Here is a 16,670-nt window from a genome sequence, read left to right as displayed (position 1 = left end):
GGTTCTTTCTGCTTCTTGCACCATCCTGAGGCCTGGCTCTGGGGTGAACTGCACAGGTCCCTGGTGAGGCACAGGGCAGGACACAGCTAGAGGGCTCTGCACTAGGGCTGGCAGGTGGAGGAGTTGGGTTTGGTCAGCGAGCGAACCAGCTGGGGCTCTGAGTGCACAGGAAGCCCGGATAGGCAGGCTCAAGGAACGAGAACTCCCCCCCCCACATCCCACAGGTAACCCCATTTGAAGGGAGCATGGTCCCTTTGCTTTAATCACAACCCCCAGCTCCTGCTCCCACATGAAACTGCAGCTGCACTACACTCAGCCTCTAAATCTGCCAGCCAATGTCCCGCACTGGGGGATAATGCTTGGAATGTCCCAGGGATCCCAGCAATACAGCAGGGTAGCTCGAGGTTGCCTCTGGAGGAGTGCTGCACACTTACAGTAGTGAGCACCATTCAGCGGCTTTTCTAACCATCACAGCCCCCCCGGAGGATGCAATGTTGCATTTTACAGAGGAAACTGAGGCACAGGGAAGGGGCTCACCCAACTCAGATAGATCCCAGCAGTTCTGACCCCAGCCCTCTCTCTAACTCACACACACACTTGTGTGTGTCAGGAAGGGGTGGTTTCCTGCCTCAGGCACCGGCCTTGTACACAGCACACCTTGGGCTAGTCACTGATACCATGAGCCCCTCCCCTTTGTCTGCCTCCCCAGGGGATGAGGATACTTTCCTGAGGAGCTGAGAGGCTGAAGCTAGCCAGGTCTGGCAGGTGCTTTTGGCCCCTTGGTGCACGCAAAGGGCAAAGGCTGGTTACAGTAGCAATCCCGCTCTGCTTCGAGCACTGCCTGCCCCACGCTGATTGCTAACACAGAGCCCTGGGAGAGACAGAACTAATTCAACATGGCTAATTAAAGCTTCCTGCACCTTATCTGCAACGGGCAGGACTTCTCCCGCATTAGCTGGCAGCTGATTGTTCCACAGGCCCTGCTCTCACTTGGATGAACTGGAAACTCCTTCATCCACAGCCTCCCCATCAAAGGGGCTCACTAGCGATGGCAGACAGCATGGGGCCGGGGTGCCACCATCTTCCGCTGCCCTTGAGCCTCCCAGCACCAGTACTGAGCAAAGCTGGCCATGTCACTCAAAGGTTAGGCCTTCCCCAGCTCGCTGTAGATGGGTCAAAGCCCTACTCTGAGTTGCCTTAGCCCACTGACCTGGGCATGCCAGACCACTTCACAGAGATGCAACATGGGGGCGGGTTCAACAAGTATATTGGACTGGTGCTGAGCTGGCCAGATGTCAGGCAACGTGATTCTGGCAGGTAATGACCCCTGGGGTGGGGTATCAATGGGGCTTGCCCCCAAGACCCCCTCACCTCAAAGCATGAGCCTCTACAGGACTAAGGGACTGAGCCGAAAGCCCATGGGAGTTAATGAAAAGACTCCCATTGCCTTCACTGGCCCTGCCACTCCTACACTTCTATGACTGGAAGGGATCAGGCCCAGAGTCCCCTAAAAAAGACTCATTACCTTCTCGTGGCCCAGCCATTAGATGGGGACAGAGAGCCAGGCTGGGTTATAGGGGCTCCAATCCAGGACCAGTTCCAAAGCAGGTTCATGTTCAGTCTTAGCCACACTGCCCAGATCCCTAACCCACTGCCATCTGCCAGGCTGGGGGCATGAGGCCCTTTGGGGGCCTAGAGTAGCTGTGAGCAGTGGGGGGCCGGGGAGCGCTAGGCATACGCAGTGTACCCACTCCCCTGGCACTGCTCAGTGTCCTGTGGAAAGGGAGGACCAGCCAGACAGACACAGGCTGGGCAGAGCCAAGGGGCACGTTTATGCTGCATTCATCATTGAAGGATCCCAGGGCACCGCACAGCCCCTGGCCTCACCCTCCCCTCCCACATACCACCAGCCAGTACCCCCACTGCCGTGAACTGGCTGACACCGGGGTGAGAGGAGAACCAGGTCCCCCACACATGGCCCTACTAGCCAATAGCTCAGCATTCCCAGATTGACAGTCCTTCCTTATCCAGAGAGCCCCAGGCCCCTGTCCCCATTTCCCTCCAGGATAGCTGGTCCTAAGCCATGTGAGGCCAGGTCCATGCTAAGAAGGGCCACGTAGGACCTCCTTTGGAGCCTGCTGCTGCCCTAGTTAGGGAATGGGGCAGTTAGGAGCAGCACAAGTCACAGGAGGAATAAGCTGTTCCCACAGCCCTTCCGGCCAGGACAGCATAAGGCCGGGCTGAGGAACTGAACTCACATTTAGGCAGAGCAAAGTGCTAAGCTAAGCCAATGCCCACCTGTGGAAGGGGCTTCCCTGGCCTAGTGGTGAACTGAGCCCATGCACTGCAGGATTGGGGCTGTGACTCTAGGGCACCACAGGGGGTGCCAAGGAGCCTCTGCTGGCTGGGTTTCCTCGCAGCCATTAGCTGGAGCAATGACTGGATGCACATTGCTCCCTGTACAGGGAAGGGGGCTCAGACTCTCTCTCACCCCAGTTCACACAGGAAGAGGTTTGCAGCCCAGCCTGCTGCTGTTGGGAATAAAGGGCAGATGTGCCCAGGTCTGGGGAGACAGCGGGGTTAGAGAGGGACACTTAGGGGAAGGGGAGGGGGGCTGCTCTGCTTCTTGAAGCCTGGAGAGTTTCCCCTCCCCATTCTAGTCTATGGGGCTCCACAGCACAAGAAGGGCAGGTGGTTGGGATACCTCAGCTGCCAGGAGTCCAGGACTGAGCACATGGACAATATTTGCTGACCCCTGGAGGGAGCCCTGAACTTGCAGTTTCCATGCCTTACTGCAGACCTGAAGGGCCAGCTCAGACTGACACCAAGCCAGTCTCCTAAGCAGGAGATAAGTGAGGGCCCCCCCGCACTCGCTCCCATGCTCTGCACTATCCTGCAATCTCCTGCTGGGAGCAAGGACCTTGGGCTGTCCTCTGTAATTAGCTCACCTTATCAAGAGAGAGATGGAGAAGCCAAGAGTGGAAATTGAATGCTCGAGGGCCTGCCGCTCCCATCCAGAGAGGGAATGGGGAAGGAGTGCTAGCAAAGCAGGGAGTCACAGCTACTGCAGGGTCTGCTGGCTGGACTGGTGTCGGCATGCTGGATCTAGGGGGCAAACACAGCTACCGCAGGGCCTACCACTACCAGCAGGAGGTGCTCAGGGCCTGGTGCTGTCTCCCAGCAGCCCTGCCTGCCCTCTGAGCCAATGTTCATTCTGCATAGTCTCCTCTCCGCCTAGATGTGCTGAGAGCTCCTGTTAAAGGGGAGGCCATAAAAGCCCAAGCGATTAACTGCTTATGTTCTCAGGGGAGCTATTGCTCATCAGAGGTGCTGAGAGGCAGAAAGAGACAGCAGAGTAATTCTCAGCAGAGATGGGGCCTAGAGAGAGGAGACGGAAGGGGGGTGGAATCAGGGCATATCGCCTCCTGCCCCTTCCGAGGGAATAGCACAGAAAGGCCAAAGGCTGGGCTGGTGCCAGCCCACTGGGAGCCCTGAGTAGCCCCCCCAACACTAAAACAGGCAAGTTCTTATATTAAAAAGAGAACAGGGCTCTCTCCAGCTGCTTGGGGCCCAAAGCAATTGCTAGTCTGCTTAGAAAGAAAAGGAGTACTTGTGGCACCTTAGAGACTAACAAATTTATTAGAGCATAAGCTTTCGTGAGCTACAGCTCACTTCATCGGATGCATTTGGTGGAAAAAACAGAGGAGAGATTTTGTTTTTTCCACCAAATGCATCCGATGAAGTGAGCTGTAGCTCACGAAAGCTTATGCTCTAATAAATTTGTTAGTCTCTAAGGTGCCACAAGTACTCCTTTTCTTTTTGCGAATACAGACTAACACGGCTGCTACTCTGTAGTCTGCTTAGGTGCAACATATAGCCCACCAAACCGACAGCAATACACTAGAGCAGGGGTCGGCAACCTATGGCACACGTGCCAAAGACGGCACATGAACTGATTTTTAATGGCACGCTGCTGCCTGCCGGGTCCCAGGCGCTGGCCCCGCTCAGCCCGCTGCCAAACCCTGAAGGCAGCAGCGTGCCATTAAAAATCCTGCCGGCCCTGGCCCGCTCTTCTCCGCCCCGCCTTGTGGGGGCAGGGTGAAGAAGCTTGGTCCTGCGGGCTGCTACTGCAGAGCAGGCGAGCTCCCCCGTCCACACCTCTTCCCCCAGCATGCGGGGTTCCTGCCCCTCCTCCTCTCTCTCCTTGCCGCCGATCAGCTGGTGGCCCTTGCGAGGGAGGGGGAGAAGCGGAGCTGCAACGCGCTCACTGCTCCGGGGAGGAGGCGGAGAAAAGGGGGGCGCCCGGGGCCTTGGGGAAGGGGGGTGGAATCAGGGCATATTGCCTCCAGCCCGCTGTCGTGAGCCACTCTGGACAGGGGGCTGGGAGCACCCCCATGACCCCAGCCCACACCCTCAGCCCTCTTCCCTGACCCCTGCACCCCCCCACACTCCCAGCCCTCTGCCCTGACCCCTGCACCACCCTCACACACCTCCAGCCCTCTGACCTGACCCCTGCACCCCCTTCACATGCCCCCAGCCCTCTATCCTGACTCCTGCACCCCTACATATACCCAGCACCCCTACACCCCATGCCCTGACTCTTGCACCCCCCACATTCCCACCCCCACCTTGAGCACCAAATGGGAGCTCCTGCACACACACACACACATTCCCACCTGCACCCCTTGCACCAAATGGGAGCTGCCCAGGTAAGTGCTCCGCACCCCAACCTCCTGCCCCAACCCTGACCCCCCTCCCTCATTCTACCTCTTGGCCAGGCCCTACACCCCAACCCCCAGCCTGCTCCTTCACCCCCAGCCCTATGCTCAGTGTACTCCCACCCTCAGCTCAGTGCAGAAAGAGAGAGGAAGAGAATGGGCTAGAACCAGGGAGAAGGTAGGTAGCCACTCTATGTGGGCAGGGCCAGGATCCCAGACCAGCAGCGGGCTGAGTGGCAATGGGCTGAGCCGCTCAGCCCACTGCCGGTTGGGGTCCCGGCCGCTGGACCTGCTCAGCCCGCTGCCGGTCTGGGTTCTGGCTGCCGGCCCCTTGCCAGCCGGGATCCCAGCCGAGGCCCCGCTCAGCCTGCTGCCGGCCTAGGTGAACGGAACCCCAGGCGGGCAGCGGGCTGAGTGGGCCGGTGGCATAAGATCAGCATTTTAATTTAATTTTAAATGAAGCTTCTTAAACAGTTTGAAAACTTGTTTACTTTACATATGACAATAGTTTAGTTATATAATATATAGACTTATAGAGGGAGACCTTCTAAAAACGTTAAAATGTATTACTGGCACGCAAAACCTTAAATTAAAGTGAATAATTGAAGACCTGGCACACCACTTCTGAAAGGTGGCCGACCCCTGCGCTAGAGCCTCAGTAGCTCATCATGAGTACTAGGTAGGGCCCTTCGTGTTAGTTTTTTATTTTATTTAGTTTTTCCTGGGAATTTATCTGTGTTTATTACCACAACAAAAACCAGTGAAAATCCGTGGAAAAAACTATTAATACTTTTTCTGGATAAAGATGGGGATTTATTTTGGTGGACAAAAGGATGGGGGGGGGAAAGTATTTGTAGATTAATGCTTTGATGAATGGAATTCAATGTGGTTTGCTGCAGGACTAAAACAGAACTCAGAACACAATGCCGCCTCGGCGTTCAAGAAAATATCATCTCTCTAATCCCCAAATAAAACTGTTCATTTGAATAAACAGTTTACTGTTGTAAACTTAGAACTATTAGCCTGTAAATATTTACATTTAATAATTGGGCCCTACCATTTGCAGCGCATACACTCAACTTCACCCTTTTCTCCTGGTTTTGTTTTTTTTTAAACTGTTGAATACTCCTTTGTGTTGCAAAAACATATTCAGAGATAGAGTTTCATTTTCTTCCCATTTTAGCATGTCAGATCTTTACACTGTTATCTACGAACTGCTTGAAATGCGTACATGGTGGGTGTGAGATTCATCAGAGCTTGCATGCGTCCCTGTTTGTTTATTGTGTGTATCTTAATTTAGATTAATACATAGCCTTGCTTCAGCAGGAAGCTTTGCATATACACACAGGCTAATGTATTATCATAATCCATATATCTCATGCAATGGATTGTATTTTCCTAATAAAACAAGTTTTTGTCTATATATGTTTGTATGATACAAAAGTTGGGTGAAAATTGGGAAAAAAAAAACTACTACTACTTTTTGTAAGCCTGGGATTTTTTTTGGTAAAAATCGGTTTAAATTGCAAATGAAGGGGATTAGTAATAGGAGACACAGGCCCTTTCAATAGTCTAGCAGGATTAAACCACTGGCTTGCAGATCAGGAGCTAGCCAAGCTCTGTGGGGCACAGGGGGATCGGAGAAGTAATGAAACCAAAGTAAAGCAGCCTCCCTCCATTACCTCCTCTCTGCAGACCCGCTTTTCTTGGGTGCCTGCTAGCAAACAGCCAGTACAGGAAAACCAGGCTGAGGGGATATCCGAGGAGAGTCACTATATCTATTATTATGTTTATTACAGTAGTACTTAGAGACCCCATCCGAGATCAGGGCTCTGTTGGGCTAGGTGCTGCATGTGGATATAGACCCAAACCATCCATGCCCTGCTGAAGAAGACAAGAGAGACAGAGGGCAGGAGGAAAGCAGGATTATGCCCCTTTGACAGCTGGGGAGATGAAGCGACTCACCCCAAAACCCGTGACAGAGTTGGGAACTGACCCTAGGACTCCCATGTCCCAGGCAAGCGCCTTGACCACAAGATCAACCAATATAGCCAATGTATATTAAACAGGGGGTATCCAACTGGCTGGCTTGCACCTCTCTCGCCCCACCATCCTTTGAATGTCATTTGGCTTCTGAGACTGCGTCTACATCTACGTTTGTACAGCAACCGAGGTAATGAGCCCTGCGACCGCGATCAAGGCCTCCGGTTGCTACTTAACTGACACAGTCTAAACGTAGCAGTGACATTAAGCCCCAGTGGAATGCAGCCATCACTGGGGTGGCACGCACAATCTTTGGCACAGCAGTTTAGACCAGGAAGAGGAGAGGAGCCTTGCAGCTAGTTGAAACCACAGGGCAGTTTCCTAGGCAGAATGGACTGACCCAAGTTAGCATTTGGCCAGAACACCCCAATTAACCCCCCTCACACAAAGTACTGGAGGAGCTCTAATGACTGCAAATGGGCAGGGCCTTGATCCTACTTCTCATGCAAAAAGCTTTCCTACTCCACTATGCTGGGCTTCTGCACCAACTCAGGGGATAGCACCCCCTAGCAAATCACCACTACCATCCTCCCCGCAGCACAGCGCCTCCTAGCACCAGGCAGGAGCCATCTGCTTCTGCACTCTTTCCCCTGTACATCACCACCAAAGCTTCCAGCAGCTCTGGCATGTTCCTTGCCCTTCAGATATTGGCAAATCAGTTCGCCAGTCTGGAGCTGGTTTAGAAGGGAAACTGACGAATCTCACAGCATCCCAATGAGCGCCCGTCTGTAGCTGGGCCCCAGCACAGCCAGCCCGATGCACACGGAACCCGAGGAACCCTCATTAGGGTGATCGGTCTCCCCACACATCAAGCTCAGATGGGCCCTCATGAAAGCATGTTGCCTGGGTGTGATTCAGTTTCCTTCGGCAGCCCTGCCCCGTGCAGTGCGCTCCTGCTGACCCTGCAGAGCCAGAAATAGCTGAGGCAAGAGCAGCATGAGGGAAAAACAGAGCAAAAGGGAGAAAAGCAGAGAGAAGTGGGGGAGGGAGGGAGCTGGAGGGCTGCTCAGAGGAAACAGAGTGATGGGTGGTGAGGAAGAGGGACAGAAAGCAGAGGGGTGGGGCAGCAAGGGCAGCATGTACCTTTAGCCACAGAAAATTATGTCAGGTTTCAGAGTAGCAGCCGTGTTAGTCTGTATTCGCAAAAAGAAAAGGAGTACTTGTGGCACCTTAGAGACTAACAAATTTATTAGAGCATAAGCTTTCGTGAGCTACAGCTCACTTCATCGGATGCATCCGATGAAGTGAGCTGTAGCTCACGAAAGCTTATGCTCTAATAAATTTGTTAGTCTCTAAGGTGCCACAAGTACTCCTTTTCTTTTTGAGAAAATTATGTGCAACTGCAAAGATTTAGTGCTGAGCAACAAAACCATTCCTGCTTACAGATCCCTGTGACCACAGCCCCATTCAGCAGGGCGCTCAAACAGGCTGGACTTTAAGCACAGGTGCAGCCCCACTGGCATCTCTCACACCCTTAAAGCTAAGCTTAAGTACCTAGCTGACTGGGGGCCTCCGAGCTTGCTGAGCCCCCGCCACACCTATTGGCTTCTTCAGCCACTGTAATTATTTTTCAGGTTCCTTCCACATGGGGCTCTTTAAAGAGCTTGCTTCGTGTTTAGCCTTAGCATGTCCCTGCTCAGGAAATCGCTCCCCCCACACATTCCATTGGTAGCCTCTCAAACTCATGTGCTAAACAGTCTGTGCAGGGTGTGAAGCTGTAGGGACATTCAGGGAAACATTGAAGTGAGCTGTAGCTCACGAAAGCTTATGCTCTAATAAATTTGTTAGTCTCTAAGGTGCCACAAGTACTCCTTTTCTTTTTGCGAATACAGACTAACACGGCTGCTACTCTGAAACCTATTTCCCCTAGGGCATGCTTCCCACCCCCTGCCCATCAGCACCCCTGCGGGGGGCAGGGGGGGAGAGTGTGTGTGGTAACCAGAACCAAACCCTGCTCCGCCTCACTGCAGGGCGGGAAGGCAGGCTGAAAGGGGCTGGGCAGCACTGTGGGTTTAACATCCTTGTCTCTGCCCATGGGCTCTCCATGGCTCTGTTTCTGGGTGATGGCAGAGGCAGGGCACACCGAAGCAGATGGTGCACCCTTTTGTCGGCCGGAAGGCCCACATCAGATGAGTTTCCGTTCACCTGAGTTGGTGGAGCTTGCTGGCTAGAGGCACATGCTCACAGAGATGGGCTGACAGTCCACTGCTGGCTGTACCTGCTGAGCTAAGAACCAGGGGGTCATTCCTGAGCATGTTTGCTGCTTCAGTACCAACACGATGGCTGGATGCCTCTATGAGTTCAGGCAAGCTCCTGTCAGCTTTTCCCACCGTGGCTGATTGAAGTAGCTGGCCTGCTCTCCTAACACCAGCAGCCCCATGATCTTCCTTGCACCAGCACTGGATGCCCTTACACCAGGCTTAGCCAAATCATGCCATGGCCACACTGGGAGCGGGGGCTGGATGAAAGGAGCGTGGGCAATCCCATTCGTCCCTAGCCAGACTGGGCGTCAGTGGGGCTGTACAGGGAGCACACCTGGATTTCATACACCTTGCAAGAGAACGGTGTGTCCGTCCCACCCGACACTGCTACTGGAAGGCAGGGTGTAAGAGCTCTGTTAATGGCAAGCCTCCTCTCTCTCCTGTTGCATTCCCCAGCTCTGGCTGCTGCATTTTTCCTAGGCCTTTGTCATGTGACAGGAGTAAAACAGAGCCAGCTTTATTCCTGTGGTTTATGGAGTGCAGCAGCTGGCAGATGCTGCTCCACAGCAATCCTTGCACAGGGAGATCCTGGGCCAGGAAACTGCCTCAGGCTGCCATGTGGACCCACATCTGCTTGTCAGAAACTAGGGGAGCTGAAAATGCTGAGGTGTGAGACCTATAGCACTGCCCACAGCTCTCTGATACCCTAAGACTTCACAGCTGTCACCGTGCTGCATCCCCACAGCCACTCAGAACTTCACAGCTAGCACCGAGGCTACGTTCAGACCCTCCTTCTCTTCCAGTCACTGACACCTGAGTCAAAGAAGAATCTCCATTTGGCATTAGTGGAGGGATGATGACACACAGCTGAGCAGTTCTGATCCTATCCAACAGAGGGCAGTGGTGCACACGCAGTATTCCAAATGACATTGGAAGGCTACTGCCACTGTCGTATCTGAGCACCTCCCCTATGTCAGGGACTTTACACTCATTTTGTGGCTACAGAAGCAGAGGCTTGGCGACCCTAAGGGACTCACCCAAGGTCACCCAGGCAGTCTGTGGCAGAGCAGGGAATTGACCCAGGCCACCGGAGCCCCAGCCCAGTGCACTAGCCCCTAAACCAGCCCACCTCTACAGCTGCAGGCCCGACGCTTTCCAACCTGACTTTCTGGAAGGGTCTTTAATTGCTCTTCCCATGTATTTCCCACCTCCAGCCTGCTGCTCTGCCCAGCCCTGGCTGCTCTGCCCCACCCCTTCGGCTAGAAGCCCTGCTGTCCCCTGGCATTGCCTCAGAGCATGGCCCTTGCTCCATCAGTCCCGCAGAGCCAACTGGGCGTGCTCTGCTCGCGGGGCTGCAGGGCTGGAACTGAGGCCTGAGTGGCTGGGCAGAGGAGCAGCTGCGCTGCCTGGAGCTTGTACCAGCTGTGGCCTGGGCATGTAACTGGAATGGAGGACAGCTTGAGAGGGGGACAGCAGCCCAGGTGCCCCCAGGATAAGGGTGCCATTGGTGCCATCGCAGTGGGAGCTGGGAGGATGTAACGGACTCTTCCCAGAGCTGTATTTGTTCTTGGGGTGGCAGCAGTGATGACAGGAGAGGAGCAGGGCTGCCATCAGGGGGCAGATCTCAGTGACACCTGCATAACCCAGGCAGTAAAACAGGAGGCATACACACATGAGCTAGTCCATCCTATGGTCACACACAGCACACAGCCCAGACTCACTCCCCCCCGCTGAGTGCATGCACACACTGCATACCCTCTCCCCTTGCTGAGTGCATGTGTAACACCGACAGACCCGGGTCGTCCTCAGGGGGGGATCAAACCTGGGACCTCTGCAACTAAATGCATGAGCCGCTACTGCATGAGCTAATCTCTAAATCAGGGGTGGCCAACCTGTGGCTCCTTGTACAGGCAGTGACTCCAGGGCTGGAGCTACAGGCGCCAACTTTCCAATGTGCCAGGGGATGCTCACTGCTGAACCCCTGGCTCTGCCACAGGCCCTGCCCCCACTCCACCCCTTCCAGGTCCCTCTCCTGAGCCTGCAGTGCCCATGCTCCTCCCCCCTCCTCCTCAGAGCCTCCTGCACACCAAGAAGCAGCTGATCAGGAGGTTGGGGAGGTGCTGATTGGCAGGGCTGCCAGTGGGCAGGAGGCACTGGGAGCGGGGAGGGGCGCTGCTGGTGATGTACTACTGTGGCTCTTTGGCAATGTACATTGGTAAATTCTGGCTCCTTCTCAGGCTCAGGTTGGCCACCCCTGCTCTAAGTGGTCTCAGTGCCACTAGAGGGGACAGAGCACCACATCCAGGAGATGTGTGGGTTACACATGCACACACTGCAGGCACACACCCCTCTTGCTGAGTGCACGCACCCTCGCTCTCCCTGCTGCGCTCATGCACACACTACACAAGAAACCTCAATCCTAGATTGCCCTAATCTCACTGTTTTGCTGGGGAGGGAGGGGGAGGAAGAAGGATTCTCCCAACTGCTCTGCTGGAAGTCCAGGGGGAAAACACATTGATGGTCGGGGTCCCTGCAATCCCTTCAAGCCCCTTACAGGAGAGAGGGGGAGGCCGCAGTGACCATCTGTCTCATGGCTGTGGATTCCTCCCATCCAGATTGGAATCAGACACCCAGAGCAGATTCTGGGCGAGGGCTCCTGAAATGCGTCTCCAAGGCTCTAGCCAGGTTTCCAGAGATCAGATCAGAGCACATCACACTGAGTCCCTGGCAGCCCTTTTCTGAACACACACCCTGTCCAAACAGTAGTGCACACACAGGGCAAAGCCCCAGGGGGCTATAGGGCAAAGCCCCTGCCTCAGGCTGCTCAGACCCTGAGAGCTGAGGAGCAACAAGCAACGACAACAGATCTGATGCTATGCTTGCTGGCAGGGCCCGGCCTGTGCCCTCTGAGGGCTTTTCCGTCGGCACCACGGCGGGCTGCTTCAGCGCTCCTGTGAAAGGAAGATGACCACAGCTGTTCCCCTGCAGGCAGGTGCTGACCTCTGGGAGGGATGGAAACACCCTCCTGGCCAATGCCTGGGCTTTCAGGGCACCAGAGCATCCCAGGACCCTGCTGGTGACACAATGGCCCCGCAAGAACCCAGGCGAGCAGGCGCATCTCAGGGTCACAGGTACCAGCATGGTGCTTCCTACCCTGGCATCTCTAAGGTGATCACCAGAGCAGCCGGGCTCTGCAAACCCAGCCCCCCACCCCATCCAATCATCCTCCACATCCAGGAAGCCATGGGCTAGCAGGTCTGATGTGCATAGCTCGAGGTGCTGCATCAGACTGAATGGCAGCCATTGGTAGGAAGTCAGCATCTGCCCCATAAACCAGGTGGGGCAAGCCGATTAGCCTCATTTTACACAAGGGGAAACTGAGGTGCGGCGAGATTAAATGACTTGCCCAAAGTGTCACTGCACATCAGTGGCAGAGCTGACTCCCCCCGCTGAGTCCAATCCTGTGCTGACCACTAGCCCACACTCTCACCAAACTGAGAGCACCCTTCTGACGCCGCATACCAGCTGCAACAGAACCGGCAATTCCCCTTAACGTACCCATGCCTGATCTTGCCAGGCTTAATTGCTTGCATGGCAGCTGTTAATATTCACATAGTAATTAACCCTATTGACTGTGAGAAGTGGCCAGCAATGCCAAGGTCAGTCAAGGAGCAGCGTCTGGAAACTGAAGCCAGATTAATTCAAGTGAGAACTAAGGCCTGGGTTTTACAGGAAGGGTGATTAACCCTGGGAACAAACTACTAAGGAGAAAGTTGGCTTCAAAGCAGGAGTGGAGGCCTGAGTGGGAACCATGCAGCTATGTCCCAGGGCTCAAGACAAAGGCCACTGGGAGAAAGTGAACACCACTGCTCAGAGTAGGGGATCTCTTTGGCCTTGAACTCTAGGACTGTTGAACACTGAGCAACACAGACCCATGCAGCATGGTCACAAGCTACCTTGGGGCAACCATCCAGTGTCAACCCGCTGTCAAATGCAGCGTGCACATCACCAGTGGGTCACACTATTCCTAGTGGGACTGAATGGTCAATGGCATCCCACTGCCTTCCTGGGGAGGCTCCCAGTGCTACTCGCCCACCAGCTGCTTTCTGCGTGCGCTCTCAGCAAGGCCCCATTATATGGGAAGGGGAAAGGGATTCTTCTCACTTCATTCCCTCTGTCATCTTGCCCTCTTCAGCATTGCAAGGCCCCCACCCTAACTCACACCCACCGACCCTCTAGATCCTCTCCCCATCCAGATTGCTGCCCTGGTCCAGACACCAAGCGTCCAGCTGTGGGACGTATCTGGCCCCGTCGCTGTAACATCTGGGCACCTCACAGCCTCTGGTGTATTTATCCTCACAGCGTCCTTGCCGGGCGGGGCAGGGCAGGGCTGTTATCCCTATTGGACAGATGGGGAAACTGAGGCCCAGAGAGGCAAGTCCTAGAGTTTCAGGCCAGAAGGGACCGTTAAGTCATCCAGTCTGAGGCCCTGTATAACACAGGCCACCCGCACCCAACCCCAGCCTGCCATCCCAGCAACAGAAACAAGATCCACAGGAGACTAGACTATTATAGGCCACAGGTAGAGAACAGCCACTTGCCCAAGGTCACCCAGCAAGGCTCTGGCAGAGCAGGGAACTAACCCCACTTCTCCAGAGTTCCAGGTTAGCATCCTACCCCTTGGCCCACCCTTCCTGTCCTCTTTCTCCTCAGTCCAGGGCCCATCCTACTGGGCATTAGGAATGTAGCAGCGTCTCCTCTTTGCAAAGGGTGGCGTGGACCCTGGCTGCACTGACTGCTCCCGGGGGAAGAGAATGCTGGGGCTAGCTCCTTCAGCAGCTCCGTAGACTAGAGGACAAGCGAGGCCCATGTCCCCTGAGAAACGTTGCCTGGTGTGGCAGTCCAGTGGATCCCTATCTAATCCAGGGATGGACTCAATCCAGCAAGGGAACCACGATCCAGGAGGAGAGAGAAACCAACAGGCAGAGGAGAGGGGAAAGCCTTAGGGAGACCCAGAGGCTAGAGCTGGGAGGGACAAGGAATCACTGGATGGGGAAGAGAGGAGACAATCCGAGAAGCCCTGTTACCCTGCACCACAGTGCATGGTGGGCCCAGAGCAAGTTGCTGGCCAGTCCATTTCAGGTGCACAGAGCACTACCTGAGTCCTAGGGCTGGAAGGTGGCCCCCCCATCCCACACCGCTCTGCAGTCTGGGGTGCCGTTTGCACCCGTTCACCTTTGCTTTGCTCCAAAGGATGTGTCAATGGTTCTGCCCTGAGACTCGGCCCACAAGGGAGCTTATAAGCAGTGCAGAGCCTGGGGGCATGTTGCAGCAGCAGTGCAAAGCTCTGTGCTCTGCTGGCCAGTGCTTGGGGGGCGGGAGAGGGAGACGGAGAGGGAGCACCCCACCTGCAGCAGCATCATGCTGCCTCGGGCTATGACACACCTGCTCCAGCACCCCGAGCCAAGATCCATGCAGGCAATGAGCCAGCGGGAGAGTTCTGGCTCCATTTACTCCCTTATGAATGGCTGAGGAGACACCACCGATCACTCAGCATATCATGCAATAGTCTGCCTGGGCCAGGCCTGGAGTGCAGCCATCATCCCATGAGACCAGCTGCCCCAGGAGAGTGTGGCCCAGATACAGCACCTGCCTCCTCCACCTGGGCAGCCTGCCATGGAGGAGAGACATGTAACGGGAATGGCAGCGTTTCTCCCTGTGGCCAGCATGCTGAGGTCCAGAGGAAGCGTCCCTTTTCTTCCCCTCTGGAGGCCCTCCCCAAGGCAGGGACCCAAGAGATCCCGGGGGGAGGGGGGAGGAAAGATGCAGGATCCATCTCGATGCAAACATCCTAGAATAGGAAATGGAATTGAGTCAAGACCAAGGGACACTGGCAGAGCTGGAGGGGGAGCCCAGCACTGGAACAGCAGGGAGCCTGGGCACTGGCAGAGCTGGTTGCGGGAGCCCAGCACTGGAACAGCAGGGGGCCTGGGGCACTGGCAGAGCTGGGGGGAGAGCCCAGCACTGGAACAGCAGGGAGCCTGGGCACTGGCAGAGCTGGTTGGGGGAGCCCAGCACTGGAACAGCAGGGGGCCTGGGGCACTGGCAGAGCTGGGGGGGGGGAGCCCAGCACTGGAACAGCAGGGGGCCTAGGGCACTGGCAGAGCTGGGGGGGGGAGCCCAGCACTGGAACAGCAGGGGGCCTAGGGCACTGGCAGAGCTGGGGGGGGGGAGCCCAGCACTGGAACAGCAGGAAACTGCCCATCAGTTTTGACATGTGCAGGACACTTGCTGGGGCCCCTGTACCCTGGCTCCAGCCACTCAGCAGCCCCTGCCTGGCTTAAGTCCCCTCTGCTCTCTGAAGTGCTCAGTTCCGATCAAGCTGTGAGGAAACCCCTGCTCTACAGTCAGCCTCTGCCTGCTCATCCCCCACTGTCATTGTTTATTCCAGAGGCAAAAGCTGTTTTCCATGTTGCAGGCAGCTCCAGGGGCTGGGCCGCCTGATGCTACAAAGAGGCAGGTGCAGAGTCCTCCTACACCTGATCATTTCCCCCCATCCTCTGCTCTGCACTACGGTCTCCCCTTGCCTGAGGGATCCCAGCCTCACATGGTGCTGCAAACAGCCAGGACAATGGGGAGCACATGGGCTAGAATCATCCCCACGTTATAGGCTACCACCTCTTGGCACTAGCTGCGTATCAGCCCTAGATCTCAAAGCACTTTGCAACAGAGCCACAGTGTCACTATATATCTATGCTCATTTTACAGATGGGGAAACGACTTACCCAGGTCACACGGCACGGGGATGGCGGAGGCAGGAATGGAACTGAGGAGCCCTGATGCCCAGCCTGTCCCATCTGCCACACTGCTTCACCTGCAGAGAAACTCTTCACACAAAACAGCCACAGCCGTGATCTTAATGGTCTGGCTTCTGCTCTCTCCAAAGCAGGTGCTCCTCCTTCACACAGACCTGTCCTGTTCTGTACTCATCGTGTGCTCCTGGGGGTAACCAAACATCAGCCTCCTGTTCAGCCTATATCCTGCAACTCCAGAGTGCTGTAGAAAGATCAAAATCCTTCCTTCCTCAGAGACACTCCTTTAAGCTCCCCTTCCCACTGTTGCCAACTTCCCTGTTGCTTGGAGTGTTTCCTAATGTGCCAGCTCCTGGAGTCATGTGATCGCGAGGGGCTCAGCTTTAGTTTTAAAGTAAGTTTCTAGCTCTCATGGCTGCAGAGGAAAGCTTGAAAATGTGACCCCCTAAACATCCTAACGGCAACCAAAAATAAATAGTGATTTAATATTGGTACATTGCCTGACTTTTACAGCAATCTCAGGATTTTTAGAGCTTGGGGTTGGACAGCCTGCCTTCCCCTGCCCTCCAGAGAGCTGCAGGGCCATGCTAATCCCCTCTACTTTCCAGGCCCTCTGGGGCATAGAATGATGATCTTGTCCAGCTCTTCCCTGCAGCAGCTGCAGTGACTCGGGTGCAAAGAGGTGTGAACTTTCCTGCTGCCCATTGGTGCACACAGTCATGGTGGCTCTTTCTTTCCCCATGTTGAGGTGGTAGCTGTTTTCTAAGCTCCCAGCAGCCCCATTCGGTGCCTCAGGCTTGGGTTGAGCAGAGGAGAGGCTGTGCCCAGGAATGGGTCAGATTCCTACCTATGGAATTTGCCACCTTTGCCTTTTCCTCTAACACTGGCTGGGATCT

This window comes from Dermochelys coriacea, chromosome 10 (genome assembly GCF_009764565.3).
Source record: "Dermochelys coriacea isolate rDerCor1 chromosome 10, rDerCor1.pri.v4, whole genome shotgun sequence".
NCBI classification, from domain to species: Eukaryota; Metazoa; Chordata; order Testudines; family Dermochelyidae; genus Dermochelys; species Dermochelys coriacea.
Note: the sequence above shows the minus strand (reverse complement) of the source record.